The 9,050-nt window shown below is 31.7% G+C and overlaps 1 pseudogene; it reads left to right on the forward strand.

Moving 5' to 3' along the window:
• The first annotated feature begins 6,329 nt into the window (after nucleotides 1-6,329).
• Nucleotides 6,330-7,766, forward strand: LOC105763138 (probable protein phosphatase 2C 27; annotated as a pseudogene).
• The last annotated feature ends 1,284 nt before the right edge of the window (nucleotides 7,767-9,050 follow it).

Consider the following 9,050-nt stretch of genomic DNA (forward strand, 5'->3'; position numbering starts at 1 on the left):
GGCTAGTGGAATTTAATGGGTAAGATCAAGGTTTGCCACTAACTTAATGTTGACAATGGTTTAATTACAATTAAGGGCTTTGATTAATAATTCACCTAATTCTTTAATTCTAGTTTCCTTTCAATTTAGTCATTATACTATACTTAATAAAGGGCAAAACACTAAAAAAAGCCCAAATTTTAAAAAATTTACCGAAATGGGCCCGGTAATAAATTAATTACCAGATTGGCCCAATTCCCCGAAAGCGCGTCCACGTCAGCGCGATGTCAGGGGACGTGGCAGGAAAACGCTTCCTCAAGGAAGCGTTTTGCCTATATGGCAACAAAGCGCGCCCTCAAGGACGCGTTTTCCTGCCACGTAAGCGCTCCCTTGGGGACGCGTTTTGGCCGCGCCTGAACAGTAGCAACGGCTACTTTTTTTACCACTGGTGACCCCCTAAAGGTAAAATAAAAACTATAAAACCCCCCACCCTTTTATTTTTTTCACAAATAAATCCTTTCTCTAATTTCCTCTCAATTTTCTCTCAATTTCCTCTCAAATTTCTCTCAAATCCCTATTTAAAAGAGCTTTAATTTTTAATTATTTTTAAAAAAATTTAAATTTTATTTTTTTGATTTTTTAAATCGTAAAAATTTGTACGAATTTAGCAATGACCGGAGAAGTGATTCATCTTAATGACAAGCACATATCTGTCGAACAAATGAAAATGGTAAGTGTTAAATTTAATTTTTAAATATTATTTAAGATTTTTTTATTTATGCAATTTTAAATAATTATTAATTTATTATTTGTTATAAAAGTCTGTAGATTGGATATTGCAATGCTATATCCGTAATATGCATGGTCATCCATCACCGTTGGTAGAGAATTACTTGCGAGAAGCGGGTGGCGACGGTAAGCCGAGGATGCAAGTTGGACCCGAAACTTATCAGTGTGTTGATTGAGAGGTGGAGACTCGAGACGCACACATTCCATCTTCCATGTGGAGAGTGCACTATCACTTTAGAAGATGTGAATCTGCAATTGGGATTGCCGGTGGACGGGTACCCAGTCACAGGGTTTGTTCAATCTGGCGATTGGGGAGCGGTATGCTATGAGCTTTTGGGCACTATTCCGGAGAATATTAACGGAGGTCGGATCGAGATGAGCTAGTTACGAGACACATTCCTAGATCCGGATGATGATTCAACCGAACTAGAAAGAATCTGATATGCTCGGGCATACATTCTTCAGATAATTGGAGGTTATCTGATGCCGGACTTGTCATGGATCCTCGTACATCTAAGATGGCTGCTGAAACTCGTTGATTTTAGAGCAGCCGGTGAATTGAGTTGGGGGTCGACCGTGTTGGCAACACTGTACCAGGAGATGTGCGGGGCGACGCGACTGAATAAAGCGAAAATCGGAGGTTGCCTGTCACTACTGCAGTCATGGGCACGGTTTCGCTTTCCATTTTTACATCATTGAGTGGACCACCCATATACATTCCCACTCATAACGAGGTAAATTTTATATTAGATTTTACAATTATTACGTAGATTTAAAATATAATAGTATGCTAAAAATTTATTTAATTAGGTGGAACCATCCGGCAAGTTATGCTGGATTACCTAGCTATCTTGAAGATATACGGCTTCTATTAGACCAAAAGTCGGAAGCACATGTAAGTATTAAACAAAATTGATATTTCCATCATGAACTAGTCGATTGGTATTTAGTATTTAGTATTATGTATTATGTATATAACTAATATTTCCATCATGTTCATATAGTTTAAATGGACACCATACGAGGATCTGGCAATTCGGGAAATAATTCCAGATAAGTACTTCCAAAATCCAAACGCTTGGCACGTGAAAGTCACGTTGGTCAATTATGCGACCGTGGAGATGCACCAGTCAGAGAGAGTATTACAGCAATTTGGATTCCGACAACCGATCCCCGTGGCACCTGAGGTGTTGGATGATCATCACAAAATCGACCTACGGCAATTGCATACGAATTGGCCGAGATTCTGGTCACACTACATCCAAATGTGGGAAGATCGGTATGATTATATACCTACTCGGGAACCGATCATCATTCCTGAGTTAGTGTGCGTGCCGGAATACATGCCATGGTTTAGGATCCATGGCAAGCCATATTTACTATCGGCAGAGGAGAGGCAGCGGCAATTACGTGTCCAAAAGGAATGACGTAGACCTTTAAATCCAAGACGAATGGACGACGACGCAAGCCCATTAACGAGGCCCAGACATTCACCCGGCCCATCATCAGTGGCCATTCAATCACCAGGTCCAACGAGAGCACCGACACAATCACCCGACCCAGTAGTTCAACCGATGATACCCACGGTACAGCCTTTTCAGATGATGCCAGGTGCGTATCCTAGCCCTTTTATGTATCCTAACCCTTATATGTTTCCTTTTTCGAGTCCTATGGCAGGTTGGAGTCCATGGCCCGGTTCATTTCCATTTTCCTTTACGCCGAGTGGACCGCTGATGTATAGGCCAGCGTCGCACGAGGGATCGCAAGAGGGGCCGTCGGGGAGCTCTTCCTTTTACCAACTGTCGTCACCGTATTGGTTTCAAACAGCTTCGTCGTTGGTGATGCAAACACCTCCACAGTCACTATTCTATCAAGGTGGCTCATCGTCCCAACACCGACAACCAGATACCCTACCGGAGGAACCAGAATCCTCGCCGGAGCAACCACAACCCCCGCCGAAAGCTGGACAAAGGAGGAATTAAATACAGAATCGTTAATGTACGCCATGTGGCAATCGAATCCGTGAACACGGAGATTGATTTTTATTTTAATATATTTGTACAAACATTTTGAATAATTTGATATTATTTGATGTAATAAAATAGAAATTCTTCTATATTATTTCATGTACTAAAATAGAAATTTACTTTTACATTTTTAATATAATAGAAATTCTTTTAAATAAGGCAATATGTTGAATAAAGTAATTGTAATTTACTTTAATATTTTTAATATAATCGAAATTCTTTACAATAACGTTTTAAATAAGGCAAATTTTTTATAATCGAAATTCTTTACAATAATGTTTTAAATAAGGCAATTTTAATATAATAATTTTTTAAATAAGGCACTATGTTGAAAAAGTAATTGTAATTTCCTAATTTATTATAAATTTATAATTAATTTACTCAAGTAACCCCGAACCCTAATTTATTTTATTTTCCTTAAAATCCTTTAACGCTAAATCTTAATCGATTTTTAATTTTTTAATTAAATTACTCAAGTAACCCTAAACCCTAATTTAATTGATTTTTCTTAAAAATAATAAACACGAAAACTAATTCAATTTTAAAAAATTTTTAATTAATTTAATTGACAAACCCTAAACCCTAATCCCTTATTTATTTAATTTTTCTCTAAAACCCTAAACTTAAAAACACCCTAACCCTAACCCTAAACCAATAACCCAAAACCCTACCGCAGGAGACACGGGCAAAACGCATCCTTGAGGAAGCGTTTTGCCTACTTGGACATAAAACCCTAACCTTGAGGGAGAGTTTTTTGTCCACGTAGGCAAAACACTTCCTCAGGGACGCGTTTTCCTGCCACGTCCCCTGACATCGCGCTGACGTGGACGCGCTTTCAGGGAAATAGGGCCATTCTGGTAAATAATTATTTACCGGGCCAATTTCGGTAAATTTTTAATAATTATTCTACCAAAAATTATACTATTTAAGTAAATAATGTAACACTTGTAGATTGATAATTTTTTTATTTTGTTCGAAAAACCAATAATTGAGATTCCATGGGATGTTAACTAGGATTAAAATTCTAAGAGCACGTTTGGTTCGCTGTATTGGATTAGAGGTGTATTGGATTAGAGGTATAATAGCAAATCAACTGTTTGGTTGAATGTAATGGAATAGATGCGTAATAGTAATCTTGTGTTTAGTTGAATGGAATAGAGGTGTAATAGCATAATGGAAAAAACTAAAATGACTAGAATACCCTTAGCATAAATTTGTTTTGGTAAATGATTATTGTTATTGTTATTTAAATTTTAATAAGATTATTATTATCAATAATAAATAATTTAATCATATTTAAACATAATAATTATTAAATATATTTTAATTAAAATATATAATTTAATAAAATTCTTAATAAATAGCAGAAATTTGTTTTGGTAAATTATTATTGTTATTGTTATTTAAATTTTAATAAGATTATTAATATCAATAATAAATAATTTAATCATATTTAAACATAATTATTATTAAATATATTATAATTAAAATATATAATTTAATAAAATTCTTAATAATTAATATTCTTATATGAATTTACTCAAATCATGATATATGATACTGTAAAATATAAATTAACATAATTATTATTAAATATATTATAATTAAAATATATAATTTAATAAAACTCTTAATAATTAATATTCTTATATGAATTTACTCAAATCATAATATATGATACTGTAAAATATAAATTAACATAATTATTATTAAATATATTATAATTAAAATATATAATTTAATAAAATTATTAATAATTAATATTCTTATATGAATTTACTCAAATCATAATATATGATACTGTAAAATATAAATTAACATAATTATTATTAAATATATTATAATTAAAATATATAATTTAATAAAATTCTTAATAATTAATATTCTTATATGAATTTACTCAAATCATAATATATGATACTGTAAAATATAAATTAACATAATTATTATTAAATATATTATAATTAAAATATATAATTATGGAGCAATATTCTTAATAATTAATATTCTTATATGAATTTACTCAAATCATAATATATGATACTATAAATGAAAATTTGAAATAATTAATATTAAATATATTTTAATTAAAATATATGATTTAATAAAATTTAAAATAATTATAACTAATAAATTATATTTTATGAATTTGTATAATTTAAAAAATAATTATTACATATAATTTAATAATAATATATAATTTCATAAAATTCTTGATAATAAATTTTCTTATATGAATTTATACAATTTAAAATAATTAATATTAAATATAATTTAATAGTGATATATAATTTCATAAAATTCTTAATAATAAAATGTTATTATATGAATTTACTAAAATCAATATATAACTTGAGAATTATATTCGCATAAACATAATTAACTTATATTAAGAAAATGTTAGATGAAAATGAAATTGTACATCATAATCCATATGTTATATAGTTTTACAACATCAAAAAGTTTGAACATTGATATTTAATGGTGAGAAAGAAATCTTGACCCATTCCAATCAGCAATGAAGGTAAACTAAAGAAAACGATCATTTGAGTTGGATGATCGAATTTTACTCAAAGCATCATACCGCTGATCGTCGGTTAAACCTTTAATTGACCATAAGGCTGAATATAAATTTGAAGCTTTCTCTTCCATCTTTTGATGTTCTTCTGACTTCTGCTGAACTACCAACTCGGAGGCAATACTCCTACTGATTTGATCGCCAACGGCCTGGATTTTTTCCCCCAACAAAGTGGCAGCCTCATCAAATGAAGAAAACACATTATCACGAGCATCAGATTTCTTCTTTCTCTTGTTTGAAGATGAGGAACCCCCTTGGTCTCTATCTCCTCGCGGATCCGTACCAGAAACATCCATGTCATCTAAAGAGACGTCAGCTTCGCAGTTATAGAATGTGTTTCTCTCTTCATTCATATCTGTAGTACGTACATCCTCAGCATGTATTTCTTCAAGAACATCAGCAGCTGTTTGAGCGTCTTTCCCAGTCACTCGATCTCTTGCGTATATGGCAGTAAGCTGGTTGTAGTAAGGGAAAGAACGATGTCTGAACTGAGCGGCTTCTTTGTGACTCTAAAAAAATGAGGAAATCATATTAGTTATAAGTTTTGTAAAAAAACAAATAAATACTTGAAATACATTTTACCTTTACATAGGAAATCATATTGTCACTGCAATACCAATTCTTTTACGCCTTACACTTTGTGCAATTAAAGGCAGACGGGCCATTACTGCAATATATTAATGTGTTCCATATTGTCAAATCGCAGTAAAATGGTCACATTTCTCCAATCATAATTTCAATAACAGTAAAATAAAATTAAATAATTTAATTGCCGAAGAACTTACAGTGATTGTGTGAAAAGAAGACGATCAACTGTGGGTGGAGGAAGCAATCAAACAAGCCGCTTCAATAGGAAGCAATATCACACTATCAAAGAAAAATGGACAATACAAATTTAGAATCTTAACGAAGTAAAAAATAGAACTATAACATTAACATTAACATTAACATTAACAATGAATATTTGTTTTCTAATCAACAATGTTACCAAATACTTGTTTTTTACTCAAGTTGTTTTTTAATCAATCATAATAACAATTGAATATTTGTTTTGTAATCAAGTTATTTACTTGATTATATCTAATAATTCAATTTTAATATATTGAATATTTGTTGTTTAATCAAGTTGTTTACTTGATTATATGTAATATTATTAAAATAAATTTTTAATTTTAATTATTTAAAATATTTTTAATTAATGCGTTGTATATGAATATACACATTTAATTAGTTTTATTTTTAATTAAATAAAACTAATTTATTCATTCAATAAAATAAAACTAATTTATTCCTTCAATTTTAATCACCTTACAATTTATTCATTGTTACAACTTATTTTTAATTTTAATTATTTAAACATGTTACATTCCTTCATAAAATTCATTTTAACTCACCAAATAGAAAATCACACCAAAAGCTTTTGTTATTAGGCTTGTTGTATATACTTCTTGGCATAAATTGTGAGACAAAAATATTTGTTTAAACAAATCCAAGCACAATAACACCAAAAGCTCCTTCAGCTGGAAAGTATTTCTAAGGATTCAGTCATACTCTCTCAAGTCATCACTGGCTTCTGGCACTACTGTTCTCACTGCAATTATATTTGGGAGGTAAGCACTTCCAAAGCTTTTTTGGCTGGAAAAAACAACTATAAAATGAAGATAGACATTGAGAGAGGTTACATTAGAGAATCTGATGCATTTGAATTTGGCGAAGTGAATGAAGTTGAGATTTCTAGTGTGTATAATCTGGACACTTTCTAATTTGTTTCTACTATATGTTAGAATCAACTTTTATGGTTTTTGCTTTGCTTGAAAGGAATATCTCATCTTTTACAGGTCTTTACTTGTGGCAAATGCTGGGGATTCTAGGGCGGTACTGTCATGGCATGGAAGAGCTATAGAGATGTCAAAGGATCATGTTGCATGAAAGAGAGAAGGCGAATCGAGGCTCTGGGTGGATTCGTTGATGATGGTTATCTGAATGGTCAACTAGGGGTCACCCAAGCATTTGGCGATTGGCACATTGAAGGTATGAAGGAATCCGGTGAGAGAATTGGCCCCCTAAGTGCTGAACCAGAACTCAAAATGATAACACTGACTATGGTAGATGAGTTTTTGATCATCGGTAGTGATGGAATATGGGACGTTTTTTCCAGCCAAAATGCCATAGATTTCACAAGGCGGCGGCTCTAGAAGCACAATGATGTCAAAATATGTTGCAAAGAAATAGTTGAAGAAGCAATAAAAAGAGGAGCAACAAACAATTTGACCGTTGTTGTGGTGTGTTTTCACTTGGAGCCACCTCAACCTTCTGTCAGACAAAGGGGAAGAGTCAGGAGAAGCATTTCTGTTGAGAGGCTTCAGAGTCTTAAATGCCTCTTAGAAGGATAGAACTATATTACATTTTTTTACACTCAATACATGGTTGGTACACAAAGGAGACAACTAGTTAATGATAAACTTTGGGGAGAATGAAAATATGTCCAAAATTGAACATAATAATGTGAAAATGAAGAGTGAAGGAGCTGTTAGAGCTAGAAGCAAAAAGGCATTGCTTGTAAAAAGTGAAGATGATGATGTGAAGGCGCTGAGATATAATCCACAAGTTTCACGAATTCAAACAGAAGAAAGAACAAAAGAATCAGCTAAGTTGTAAGTACTTATTCTATTTGTTTTGCTAGTCTTTTCATTCTCTTCAGAATGTTATTTGTGTTTTGTTTTCTAATTACAACTTTGTTACTATGTAATAGACGCAAATGTGATTCAAATTTAGAGAGTTATGAAGATAATGTGAATTTGATAAAGTTTAGAGGGTTTTCTAAGGAAGTAAAGATGTCTAAAGTCTTCAAGTACAATGAAGTGAACTCGAAAAATGAAGGAATAAGAAGAACTAGAACTCGAAAAATTATCAACTTTTTCCCATTTTCAAACACAGTTCATTGAGCCATACCAGATTTAAATGAAACAATTTTCTCATTTGTAATAGCAAAATATGGGGCTTAAGCTTCATCAATGGAAGTAACATGGATTAGACCCATGAAAGTTGGGGTTTACATCCTAATGTTTCTAAATACTTTAGGAGCTAAAGTATTCACATGGTTTATCGATGAATCAGTTTCTAATTATAAAATCACTTCCCCCTTTTCCTTTCCCAAAGACCCTTTGAATATCTATGCAAGTCGTAATTTAGAATCTTTAAATCGAAACATCTCATTGAAGTGGATAATCTTCCTAGCTTCCATTATTTCTCCCCAAATCAAGCGGATTTACATTCAAGTCTCTAATTCTTCTTAGTAAGCTTAAATTTAAAGGATAGTTAAAGTTTCTCTTTTCTATTTATCCAAATCTCGTGAAAATAAAGTAAAATAAAAATAATCATATTGCTAAATCCAATAGATATTCCAATGATTCTAGTGATTCTAATTAAAATTTATTAAAATTTCAATTTCAGTAACCTCCTAATTCCATTTTGTAAAGAAATGATAAATTTCCAATTAAGAAAAAGGAGTGGAAATTATTAAGAGACGTAATTAGACTTACGAAGGTTTCCATCGAAGAAGCATTTTCAAGGAAAGGAAAGGGAAAAAATCATAAATAAGGTAGGTTATCCATTTTTGAATCGAAGAAACAATAGAAATTATAAGAAATCGAAATAACAAAAGAAAGGAAGAGAGT

This window comes from Gossypium raimondii, chromosome 7 (assembly GCF_025698545.1).
Source record: "Gossypium raimondii isolate GPD5lz chromosome 7, ASM2569854v1, whole genome shotgun sequence".
Classification (NCBI taxonomy): domain Eukaryota; kingdom Viridiplantae; phylum Streptophyta; class Magnoliopsida; order Malvales; family Malvaceae; genus Gossypium; species Gossypium raimondii.